Below are 12,961 nucleotides of genomic sequence, written 5' to 3'. Positions count from 1 at the left end.
TGAGGCAGGAGAATCACTTGAACCTGGGAGGCGGAGGTTGCAGTGAGCCGAGATCGTGCCACTGCATTTCAGCCTGGGCTACAGAGTGAGACTGTGTCACACACACACACACACACACACACACACATACACACACACAAGATATCTATATATACTGATACAGAAAAAATTCCATACACATTAAATAAAAAAGCAAGTGATATCACAGTCCCTAGTATGGCTATAATCAAAAGGATAGATACTAACAAGTGTTGGCAAAGATGTGGAGAAACTGGAAGCCTCATATACTGCTGGTGGGAACGTAAAATGGATCAGCCACTTTGAAAAACAATCCAGTAGTTCCTCAAAATGTTAAACACAGAGTTACCATATGACCCAGCAATCCCACTCCTAGATACACACCCAAAAGACATGAAAATATATGTCCACACAAAAACTGGAACATGAATACTCATAGCCATGTTATTCATAATAGCCAAAAAGTAGAAACTGGCTGGGTGCGGTGGCTCATGCCTGTAATCCCAAAACTTTGGGAGGCTGAGGCAGGTGGATCACGAGGTCAGGAGATGGATACCATCCTGGCCAACATGGTGAAACCCTGTCTCTACTAAAAAAAAAAAAACAAAAACAAAAAAACAAAAAACTTAGCTGGGTGTGGTGGCGCGTGTCTCTAATCCCAGCTACTTGGGAGGCTGAGGCAGAAGAATCACTTGAACCAGGGAGTCGGAGGTTGCAGTGAGCTGAGATCACGCCACTGCACTCCAGCCTGGCAACAGAGTGAGACTCCATCAAAAAATAAAATAAAAAGTAGAAACTACCCAAATGTCCAAATGACAAATAGATAAACAAAATGTAGTATATCCACACAATGAATATGCCAAGAGCAAGTTGCAAGTTTTTGGGTTTTTTTTTTTTTTTTTGAGACAGGGTCTCACTCTGTTGCCCAGGCAGGAGTGCCGTAGCACAATCATGGCTCACTGCAGCCTTGGCCTCCCAGGCTCAAGCAATCCTCCCACCTCAGCCTCCTGGGTAGCTGTGACTATAGGAACACACTGCTACATCCAGCTAATTTTTTGTATTTTGTAGAGACAGGGTTTTGCGATGTTGCCCAGGCTGGTCTTGAACTCGTAAGCTCAAGTGATCCACCTGCCTCACCCTCCCAAAGTGTTGAAATTACAGGCATGCACCACCATGCCTGGCCTCCAAGAGCAATTTTATTCAGCAATAAAAAGAATGAAGTTCTGATTCATGCTACAACATAGATGAACCTTGAAAACACTGTGCTAAGTAAAATAAGCCAGTCACGAAAGATAACATATTTTTCCATTAATATCAAAGTCCAGAATAGGGAAATCTATAGAGACTGAAAGTGGATTAGTGGTTACTAAGGGTTGAAGGATAAAGAGGTGATAGCTAAAGGATACAGGGTTTCTTTCTGAGGTGATGAAAATGTTCTAAAAATTGACTATGGCAGTGGTTGCACACATCCATGAATATACTAAAAACAATTGAACTGCACACTTTAAATGTGTGAATTGTGTAGTGTGTGAATTATAGCTCAATAAAGCTGTTATTTTTTTAAAAAAAAGCAAGTGATAGAATAATACATGTACTATGAGCTCATTTGTATAAAAACCAAAACTACATATGCATGTAATATAAACATTTGTGAATGTATGTAAATATATAGAACATGATTTGGAAGGATACCCACCCATCTGTTAGCATTGGTTGCTTTTGGGGAGAGAAGTAGGATTGCCTTCTGTAACATCACACTTTCCTGTTTCTCCGCCTACCACCCTGATTGTTCCTCCGAATTGCTTTGTAGGCATTCTTTGCCCTGCTCATTCCTTTATAATCCACATTTAACTCTTCAGGCTCTCCTTGAAGTGATCATATGATCACATATTTCCCATGGTTTCAACAATGCCGGTCCATATCCTGACTCATTTATTCAACAAATAATCCACTGAGCACCTGCTAAGTGCTGTGCTAGTTGCTAGACATTCAGAAGGACTGAGGCAAATAAGATTGCTATGCTCATGAAATTTACATTCTAGTGGTGGTGAAGATATATAATAATAAGCAAGCCAATAAATGAACAGACAATTTCAGATAATGTTAAGTGGTAGGGAGAAAATAAAACAGGGTGAGGGGCAGGCGCCATGGCCATGTTGAGTACCGCGTCTCGCACCATGCCCCACGCCGCCATCCACTGCGCAGGTCGCTCCCTGCCACCCGAGGCCCGCATGTTCGCCATGTCCCTTCCACAACCAACGTAGGCCGCCTTGGGCATCCTGGCCCGGCGCGCCATGGTGCTGGGCACCATGGAGATAGGGCGCCACAGGGACGCATCCGCCAGTGCCACGGCCATGCACGCTTTCCTGGAGCACGGCCACACCGAGCTGGACATGGCCTTCGTGTACAGCGATGGCCAGTCCAAAACCATCCTGGGCGGCCTGAGGCTGGGGCTGGGCGGTGGCGACTGCTGAGTGAAATTTGCCACCAAGGCCAACCCTTGGGAGGGAAAATCACTAAAGCCTGACAGTGTCCGGTCCCAGCTAGAGACGTCATTGAAGAGGCTGCAGTGTCCCCGAGTGGACCTCTTCTACCTACATGCACCTGACCACGGCACCCCAGTGGAAGAGACGCTGTGTGCTTGCCACCAGCGGCACCAGGAGGGCAAGTTCGTGGAGCTTGGCCTCTCCAACTATGCCAGCTGGGAAGTGGCCGAGATCTGTACCCTCTGCAAGAGCAAAGGCTGGGCCGGGCATGGTGGCTCATGCCTGTAATCCCAGTACTTTGGGAGGCCGAGGTGGGCGGATCACGAGGTCAGGAGATCGAGACCATCCTGGCTAACACGGTGAAACTCCATCTCTACTAAAAATACAAAAAAAAAAAAAAAAAAAAAAAAAAAATTAGCCGGGTGTGGTGGCGAGCGCCTGTAGTCCCAGCTACTCGGGAGGCTAAGGCAGGAGAATGGCGTGAACCCAGGAGGAGGAGCTTGCAGTGAGCCGAGATGGCGCCACTGCACTCCAGCCTGGGTGACAGAGTGAGACTCTGTCTCCAAAAAAAAAGAAAAATAATAAATAAATAAATAAATAAATAAATAAAAGCAAAGGCTGGATCCTGCCCACTGTGTACCAGGGCATGTACAATGCCACCACCCGGCAGGTGGAAATGGAGCTCTTCCCCTGCCTCAGGCACTTTGGACTGAGGTTCTATGCCTACAACCCTCTGGCTGGGGGTCTGCTGACCGGCAAGTACAAGTATGAGGACAAGGGCAGGAAACAGTCTGGGGGCTACTTCTTTGGGAATAGCTGGGCTGAGACCTACAGGAATCGCTTCTGGAAGGAGCACCACTTCGAGGCCATTGCCCTGATGCAGAAGGCCACGCAGGCCGTGTATGGCGCCAGTGCCCCCAGCATGACCTTGGTCACCCACCCTCCGGTGGATGTACCACCACTCACAGCTGCAGGGTGCCCACGGAGACGTGGTCATCCTGGGCATGTCCAGCCTGGAGAAGCTGGAGCAGAACTTGGCAGTGATGGAGGAAGGGCCCATGGAGCCGGCTGTCATGGACACTTTTAATCAAACCTGGCATTTGGTTGCCCACGAATGTCCCAACTACTTCCGCTAGGCCCATCGTGGCTCAGGCTGCCCAAGGCTTTTCTGTCACCTCTTTTATTCTCTCACGCTGACCAGTCTTGGCCTTGAGCTGACTTAACCAGGTCTTTCTGGATCGTCTAGATCCATGTGTCATTTTTCTAGCTTCTTGCCTTGCTCCCTGCTCACTTTACACTGTGAAAGGTGGGGGTGAGTCCCACTTGGGCATTTCCTGTTGAATAAAGCAGGCACTTGACCCAGCCATAGCCGAGGTCAACCGCCGCACCGCCCCACCAAAAAAAAGAGAAAAAAAAAAAACCAGGGTGATATGATGAGATACTGATCAGAGTAGGGGGCTCCTTAGTTGGGATGACCAGGGAAAGCCTCTCTGAGGAGCTGACCCTAGACCTGAGACATGGATGATGAGAAAGATGGTAAGAGAACATTTTATGCAGGGTGCATAGGCCCTGAAGAGAGAACAAATTATAGCTGGAAGCATTGCAAACAAATAACATAGCATGGGATAAGATCAGATATTTTGGTAAGGGCTACTGTATCTTATTAGGTCAAAGTAAAGAGCTTGAACGTTATACAAAATGTAACTGGAAGCCCCTGGAGGGTTTTGAAACAGGCAGAGTGTCCTAGTCTGTTTTACATTGCTATAACAGAATATCACAGACTAGGTAATTTATAATAAACAGAAATTTATTTGGCTCATGGTACTGGAGGCTGGGAAGTCCAAGAGCATGGAGCCAGCATCTGATGAGGGCCTTCACACTGCGTCATGCCATAATGAAAGGCGGAAGGACAAGAGAGGGTAAGAGCGAGGGAACAGGAAGAGTCAAACTTGCTTTTATAACGCAGCCACTCTTGCAATAACTAACCCACTCCTGAGATAATGACATTAATCTATTAATAAGGGTAGAGCCCTCATGACCTAATCACTTCTTATTATGTCCCACCTCCCAACACTGTTCCATTGGGAATTAAGTTTCCAACACATGAACTTTAGGGGACACATTCAAACCATGGCATTCTATTCTGGTCCCCAAAATTCATGTCCTCACAGTGCAAAATACATTCATTCCATTGCAGTAGCCAGAAAATTCTTAACTTGTTCCAGTGTCAACTCAAAGATCCAAAGTCCAGTCTCATCAAAAGCAGATATGGGTGGGACTCAAGCCATAATTCACCTTGAGGCAAATTTTCCTCCAGCTGTGAGGAGACAGATTAAAAATTAAACAAGTTATTTATTTACAAAATACAATGCTGGGTGATGTGGTTTGGATATGTGTCTCTGCCCAAATTTCATGTTGAATCGTAAATTCCAGTGTTAGAGGTGGGGCCTGGCAGGAGGTGATTGGACCATGGGGGTGGATCCTTTATTAATGGTTTAGCACCATCCCCTCCGTGCTTTTCTCGTGATGGTGAGTTCTCGTGAAATCTGGTTGTTTAAGTGTGTAGCACCGCCCCTCTCTCTTCCTCTTGCTCCAGCCATGTAAGACATGCCTGCTTCCCCTTCACCTTCTGCCCCGATTGAAAGTTTCCTGAGGCCTCCACAGAAGCCAAGCAGATGCCAGCACCATGTTTCCTGCAGAACCTGCAGAATCTGCATACAGCCTGCAGAACCATGAGCCAATTAACCTCTTTTGTTTATAAATTATCCAGTCTCTGGTATTTCTTTCTTTCTTTCTTTCTTTCTTTTTTTTTTTTTTTGAGACAGAATCTCGCTCTGTTGCCAGGCTGGAGTGCCGTGGCGTGATCTCTGCTCACTGCAATTTCTGTCTCCCAGGTTCAAGCGATTCCTCTGCCTCAGCCTTCCAAGTAGCTAGGACTACAGGCACGCACCACCACACCTGGCTAATTGTTTGTATTTTAGTAGAGATGGGGTTTCACCATGTTGGCCAGGATGGTCTTGATCTCCTGACCTCATGATCTGCACCCCTTGGCCTCCCAAAGTGCTGGGATTACAGGCATGAGCCACTGTGCCAGGCCTGGTATTTCTTTATGGCGGTGTAAGAATGGACTAATACAGTGGGACAGACACAGAATAGACATTCCCATTCCAAGGGGGAGAAATAGGCAAGAAGAAAGGGGTCCCAAGTAAGTCCAAAACCCAACAAAGAAAACCACATTAAGTCTTAAAGGTGTAGAATAATCTCCTTTGATTCCATGTCCTGCATCTTGGGCACACCAAGACAGGGGCTGAGCCCCCAAGGCCTCAGGCAGCCCTGCCCCTATCTATGGCTTTGTTGGGCTCAGCACATGTTTCAGCTGTCTTGGGTTGGAGTCTCATGCCTGCAACTTTCCCAGGTTGGCACTGTATGCTGGTAGCTCTATGGCTCTGGGGTCCCAGTGGTGGTCCCACTCCCACGGTTCCACTAGGCACTGCCCTAGTGGAGACTCTGCAGGATCCTGCTTTCCACAGCTCCACTAGGCATTGCCCTAGTGGGGGCTCTTTGCAGTGGCTCTACCTCTGCAACAAGTCTCTGCCTGGGCCCCCAGACTGTCTGATACATCCTTTGAAGTCTAGGTAGATGCCACAATGGCCCCATAACTCATGCGCTCAGCACTTCTGCAGAGTCAGCACCATGTGCATGCTGCCAAGGCTTACACTTGTGCCTTCCAGAGCAGTAGCATGAACTGCACATGGGCTCACTTGAGCCATGGCTGGAGCAGCCAAGGAGCTCTGCGCCAAAACATGGGAAGCAGAGGCCTGAGGTGGCCCTGAGCAGTGAATGCTGAGGTCTGGTGGGCACCTTTCTGGAAACCCTGCCCTCAAGGCCCTGCTCTGAATTTGTAATGGGAGAGACAACCTACTCAATGATCTCTGAAATGTCTTTGGGATCTCTGTTCCATTGTTTTGGTGACTAGCAATATCACCCTTCCTATCTCCCTACTGTTCTCCTCACTTCTGCTGTTGCTTGCGATTCATCCTCATTCCCCATCCCAGTTGCCCCCTCCCCTCTCCAGTTCTGTGAATGCAGAGGTCCTGTTGTCATTCATCCACATCCTACCTCCAACCCAGATGATTGGGTGGGGGACACACACTTTATAACCACAAGTATGAATGGCTACTCCAGAAGTAGAGATTTCTGGCTGTTGCCTGCAGCCATGTCCTATCTTACCACCTGCTACTTGCCCACCTCTTCAGAGGAAGGGTTCACTCTAACCCTGGCCCAGCTGGCCTGAGATCAGCTAGTTGCTGAAGTGCAGCCTCTTGTGGCCACTATGACTACAATATGATTTTTTTCTTTATATATATTTTATATTTGTATTATCTTTTTAATTGAGATGGGGTCTTGCTATGTAGTCCAGGCAGGTCTCAAACTCCTAGCCTCAAGTCATCCTCTCACCTTGGACTCCTAAAGTGCTGGGATTACAGTTGTGAACCACTGTGCCCAGCTGGTACAATGACTTTGGAAAATAACTTAGCAATATTTTGTAAAGTTGAAAGTAAGCATACTATAGGACCCAACAATTCTAATTCTAGATATTCATTGGTCTAGGGAAACCTTTTGCACATATGCACTGGGAGACACATAAAAGGATGTACATTGCAGCACAGCTTGCAAAATACAAAAATTGGAAAGAAGCTGATGTCCATCAAAAGGATAATATATAAATAATCAGGGTACATTTACATGATGGAATGATATGAAGTAGTCGAAATGACTTATCATGAATTAGGCTTAGTCTTTCAGTCTGTGTTTTGCTACATATATACCTATCCTCAAACAAAAGATACTCTTGTTTGTGTATTAATTTCTATCCAAGTTGGGAAAAACAGTATCATCCAGTATACATCTGTCTACAACTTGCTTTAAAAAAAAAAAAACAAAACTCATAGCTTCCTAATGTATATTGATTTTATTTATTTATTTATTTATTTATTTTGAGACAGGGTCTCACTCTGTCACCAGGCTGGGGTGCAGTGGCACAATCTCAGCTCACTGCAACCTCCCTCTCCCAGGCTCAAGTAATCCTCTCCCACCTTACACTCCCAGGTAGCTGGGACTACAGGTGTGTGCCACCATGGCCGGCTAGTTTTTTGTATTTTTTGTAGAGATAAGTTTTGCCATGTTGCCCAGACTTCGAATATGACTTTGGAGCTGGTGAAAAGGACTTGGAACCTTTTTAAAAGCTCATGTTAACACTTCCAGTTTGTTGAGCCAGGGTCTTGCTTTGTTGTCCATGCTGTTGTGCAGTGACATGATCACAGCTCACTACAGTCTCAATCTCCCAGCTCAAGCAGTCCTCCCGCCTGAGCTTCCCAAGTAGCTGGGACTACAGGCATGTGCCATCATGCCTGGCTATTTAAATTTTTTTTTTTTTTTTTTTTTTGTAGAGATGAGGTCTCGCTATGCTGCCCAGGCTGGTCTCTAACTCCTGGGCTCAAGTGATCCTCCTACCTCGGCCTTCCAAAGTGCTAGGATTACAGGGGTGAGCTACCACACCTGGCCAGCACATTCGATATAAATGAAATTTGACAGGATTTTAGAAGGCAAGCTGGTTATAATCTGTTGTACACACAAGGACAAGTGAGGAAGAAAGGAGACACAGTGCCCAGGGATAGGGGAGCAAAATAAGATATACTCAGTTATCCATGGTCATGAAGAACAGACATGCCAGGTTATTAAAAACCGGTAGATAATCCAAAAGGCACTCTGGAATACATTATATGTCCTATCAACACCTTGCCTCTGAACCCCAGTAGATTTATTCCTCTAGTTAACTTTTCTCAGACTGACATTAAAATGAGCATATATTTCCAAGTTGCTTCCAGATGATGGCTGGAGGGAGTGGGAAATAGCATGAAGACTGCGAAGGGTAAGGACAGCCTAAAATAATCCATTAGCCACAGAGAATCTCAGTGTGGGTATTTGAGAGTCACCTTTACACACTCAGTAAAGAGGTTCTGCTTGTCAAGGCAACCGAATTGAGCCACCTGACTCTTCTTGGAGGCCCACTCCAAAGGTATATAGTAAGTTAAGTCAGGAGTCTCAAGCTGAATGCCTCTCAGTCCATAATGCTACCAGTCGCATAGCACGTGTGGCCAAAACCAGAGATACTCTGTTGATTCCCAACATTCTTGTGCAGAAGCAACTTTAGTCCACATTATGCTATTTAGCAATGAATTGTAGTAGGGAAAGGAAAGGTAGGGAGGGCTCTGCCCCCATCCCTGTGATATGTGGGCCATAGTTGCTCTGAAAACCCAGCTACAGAATGGGGACAGTAAACAACAGAGTTCTAGTTCAGTCATGAACCATTTTCTTATGGTTATAGCAGAGTGATAATGGAGCAGGGAAAGGACAAGAGGCCAAAACACAGAGTCAGTGCTCCTGAAAGCAAGATTACTCACTGGAGACATTTATTGGTTTCTGTTTTTCCTGTGAAGGGGAGAAAGTAGGTCAGCACACTCAAAGAACTGTGACCAGGAACAGTGGCTCTGAGAGGGAGTCATTTGCTGCACCCTGTGCCAAGATGAACGAGTAATAGACACGCCTCTCAATTGAGGGCATTTGACTGAGGTCACTTGGCTTCGGGAAAAACTCAGGCTGTTGATCCCTTGGTGTGTATTCTTTGCAGGCCTTAGGAGGTAGGTACAAGGGAAGGCTCGCAGTTTTAAAACCAACATCTAAATGGTTGGCTAACATGAGCTGGCAAGCACAGGAATGTTTATGAGCAAACTGTGTGCCTACTTTGGCTTTCAGACAAGATGGACAAGGCTCAGGGCAGCTTGGCTAAAAATAGATGGCACAGAGGGGCCTAGGAAGCAGGAGAGCTAGGTTTCACTCCCAGGTCTCTGAGTTAACCTTCAGGCAAACTTCCTGAGTGTCTTTCTTTCATATACTGATTAGCTCTTAGTAAGCAGGAGTATTGAATGTTTTCCTAGGTCTAGAGAAGGGTTCACATGGAGTCTGCTACATTTTCTTGTCTCATCTTTCCTCAAAAGATCCAAGTTTGGGAAAAGACTGGTTGTGATCAGGTGGAAGGTGGCGTAGTTGACATACGATGGAACAGTACCAAGCTATGATGACCCTCTGGGAGCCATGAGTCCTTTTGGACTAACCAAGGTGGCTGCCCAGCCAGAGCCAAAAGGAGGCTCCCTGACACTGGGTCTGGAGGCAGAGGTGGCAGAGGAGTAAACAAGAGACACCAAATCAGAACTCCTGATGCATAACCCACAGCTATGAGGGGGCCAGTGTGAGATGCAGGGCTTTAAGTAGGAAATTTAGTAGGAACTTCAGAAAGCAAGTAGTTCCTGTCCTTTGTCACTGCCCCACATGCCATTCCCTTCCTCAGCAAGATTCTACTTGCTCAGAAGCAAGGGTCCAAACCGAGGCAGCCACATTTCTAGTCTGTAGTTGGGAGGTAATGTTCTTAGGAAAAAACTGGACTATTCACAGAGAAGGGGAAGCTGAGCACAAGAAAACTATTTTGTGCCAGGCACAGTGGCTCACGCCTATAATCCCAGCACTTTGGGAGGCCGAGGCAGGCGGATCGCCTGAGGTCAGGAGTTCAAGACCATCCTGGCCAACATGGCAAAACCCCGTCTTTACTAAAACTACAAAAATTAGCCAGGTGTGGTGGCGCATGCCTGTAATCCCAGCTACTCAGGAGGCTGAGATGGGAGGATCGCTTGAACCAGGAGGTGCAGGTTTCAGTGAGCCGAGATCGTGTCACTGCACTCCAGCCTGGGCGACAGAGTAAGACTCTGTCTCAAAAAAATAAAAAATAAAAAATAAACAGGCTGGCCGTGGTGGCTCACTCCTGTAATCCCAGCACTTTGGGAGGCCGAGGCCAGGTGGATCACGAGGTCAGGAAATTGAGATCATCCTGGCTAACATGGTGAAACCCAGTCTCTACAAAAAATACAAAAAATTAGCCAGGCGTGGTGGCACATGTCTGTAATCCCAGCTACTTGGAAGGCTGAGGCAAGAGAATTGCTTGAACCTGGGAGGCAGAGGTTGCAGTGAGCTGAGATCGCACCACTGCACTCTAGCCTGGGTGACAGAACTATTTTGTATTATTTCCTGCCTCAAGACCCTTGGCCCTACCCTCATCCCAGAACACTTTCCCCAGAAGTCAGTGCATCTCTGTGTGGCAAGAATATCTGGGAAGAGCTATTTTTTTTTTTCTGATTACAAAAGTAATTAGTGGTTATTTTATAAAATTAAGATTTTTCAAAATAACTAGAAGAGAGGATTCTAAATCCTCTCTCAACCCCCAAAAATGATACATGTTTGAGGTGATGAGTATGCTAATTACCATGATTTGATCATTTCACAATATATTCATGCATCAAACAAAACATCACACTGTACCCCATAAATATATAGAATTATCATTTATCAATTAAAAAAATAAAAAATTATAAGCATAAAGAGAAATATAAAGTAGAGGCCAGGCACCATGGCTCACACCTGTAATCTCAACACTTTGGGAGGCTGAGGTGGGTGGGTCACTTGAGTTCAGGAGTTCAAGACCAGCCTGGCCAAGATGGCAAAACCACATCTCTAGTAAAAACACAAAAATTAGCCAGGTGTGGTGGTGCACACCTGTAGTACCAGCTATTCAGGAGGTTGAGGTGGGAGGGTTGCTTGAACCCGGAAGGTGGGGGTTGCAGTGAGCCAAGATCATGCCACTGCACTCCAGCCTGGGCAACAGAGCAACACTGTCGCAAAATAAATAAATAAAAAATATAAAGCAGAAAACAAAAATCACTATAATCCCATCACTTAAAGATTACTAGGGTTAACAGCCTTTATGTAAATTTGGAGTATTTAACCTTGACTCTATTGCTTACTTACCTTCGGCAAGTTACTTAAACTTTCTGAGTCTCAGTTTTGTTATTTACAAAATGAGAATAATCATAGTACTCATCTCACAGTATTATCTCAAGGATGAGATAATTCATGTAAAGAGGTTTCATGGTCCCTGGCAAATATTGAGTGATCAATAAATGTTGGCCATCACTATCATTATTATCTTCTATGTGTATACATTCAAAACTACTCATATTGATGGCTGTATAATATTTTGTTTTGTGACTGTACCATTTCCCTAGGGTTAAACATTTATGTTGTTTCCAAAATTTCACTATTACAAAACTACTGCAAGAAACATCCCTGTACATATATTTTCTTGTACACCTCTGACTATTTCCTTAACATAAATTTCCTAGGATTGAGTTTACTGGGTTAAAGTTTCCTAAAAATGAGCATTTTGGACCCAGGCACGGTGGCTCACGCTTATAATCCCAGCACTTTGGGAAGCCGAGGTGGGCAGATCACGAGGTCAAGAGATCGAGACCATCCTGGCCAACATGGTGAAACCCTGTCTCTACTAAAAATACAAAAATTAGCTGGGCTTGGTGGTGCACGCCTGTAGTCCCAGCTAGTTGGGAGGCTGAGGCTGGAAAATCACTGGAACCCAGGAGGCAGAGGTTGCAGTGAGCCAAGATTGTGCCACTGCACTCCAGTCTGGTGACAGAGCAAGACTCCGTCTCAAAAGAAAAAAAAAAGGAGCATCTTTAGGCCCTTGTTACAGACTTCAAAATGGCTTTATGAAAAGGTTGTAGTCGGTCAGGCGCAGTGGCTCACACCTGTAATCCCAGCACTTTGGGAGGCTGAGGCGGGTGAATCACCTGAGGTCAGGAGTTCAAGACCAGTCTGGCCAACATGGTGAAACCCCATCTCTACTGAAAAAAAAATACAAAAATTAGCTGGGAATGGTGGCAGGCATCTGTAATCCCAGCTGCTCGGGAGGCTGAGGCAAGAGAATCGTTTGAACCCGGGAGACGGAGGTTGCAGTGATCCAAGATTGCACCACTGCACTCCGGCCTGGGTGACAGGCCAAGCCTCTGTCAAAAAAAAAAAAAAAATTATAGTCATTTACATTTCTGCCATCAGGGCATATATAAGTATCCATTTCTCCATACTTTCACCAACACTGAGTAATAACACTTTTTAAAACATCTTTGACAGTTCCATGGGGAATAATGGTGTCTTGTTTTCATTTGCATAACTTTGATTATAAGGGATAATAAACTTTTTTTTTTTTTTGAGACGGAGTCTCACTCTGTCGCCCAGGCTGGAGTGCAGTGATGTGATCTCAGCTCACTGCAACCTCTGCCACCCGGGTTCGAGCAATTCTCTCACCTCAGCGTCCTGAGTAGCTGGGATTACAGGCATGCGCCACCACACCTGGCTAATTTTTGTATTTTTAGTAGACACAGGGTTTCAGCATGTTGGCCAGGCTTGTCTCCAACTCCTGTCCTCAGATGATTGGCCCCGCCTCTGCCTCCCAAAGTGCTGGGATGACAGGCATGAGCCACCGCGCCCAGTCATAA

General features: G+C 45.8%; 1 long non-coding RNA gene and 1 pseudogene across 1 annotated transcript in view; one reads left to right on the top strand and one right to left on the bottom strand.

Annotated features, from left to right (window-relative positions):
• The window catches only part of LOC134739006 (uncharacterized), an 87,368-nt gene that overhangs the window by 45,665 nt on the left and 28,742 nt on the right, over window positions 1–12,961 (bottom strand). The window lies entirely within an intron of this gene.
• Window positions 2,172–3,687, top strand: LOC129024692 (aflatoxin B1 aldehyde reductase member 2-like; annotated as a pseudogene).

This window comes from Pongo pygmaeus, chromosome X (genome assembly GCF_028885625.2).
Source record: "Pongo pygmaeus isolate AG05252 chromosome X, NHGRI_mPonPyg2-v2.0_pri, whole genome shotgun sequence".
NCBI classification, from domain to species: Eukaryota; Metazoa; Chordata; class Mammalia; order Primates; family Hominidae; genus Pongo; species Pongo pygmaeus.
The sequence above is the reverse complement of the archived record's forward strand: the minus strand, read 5'-3'. Positions and strand labels throughout refer to the sequence as shown.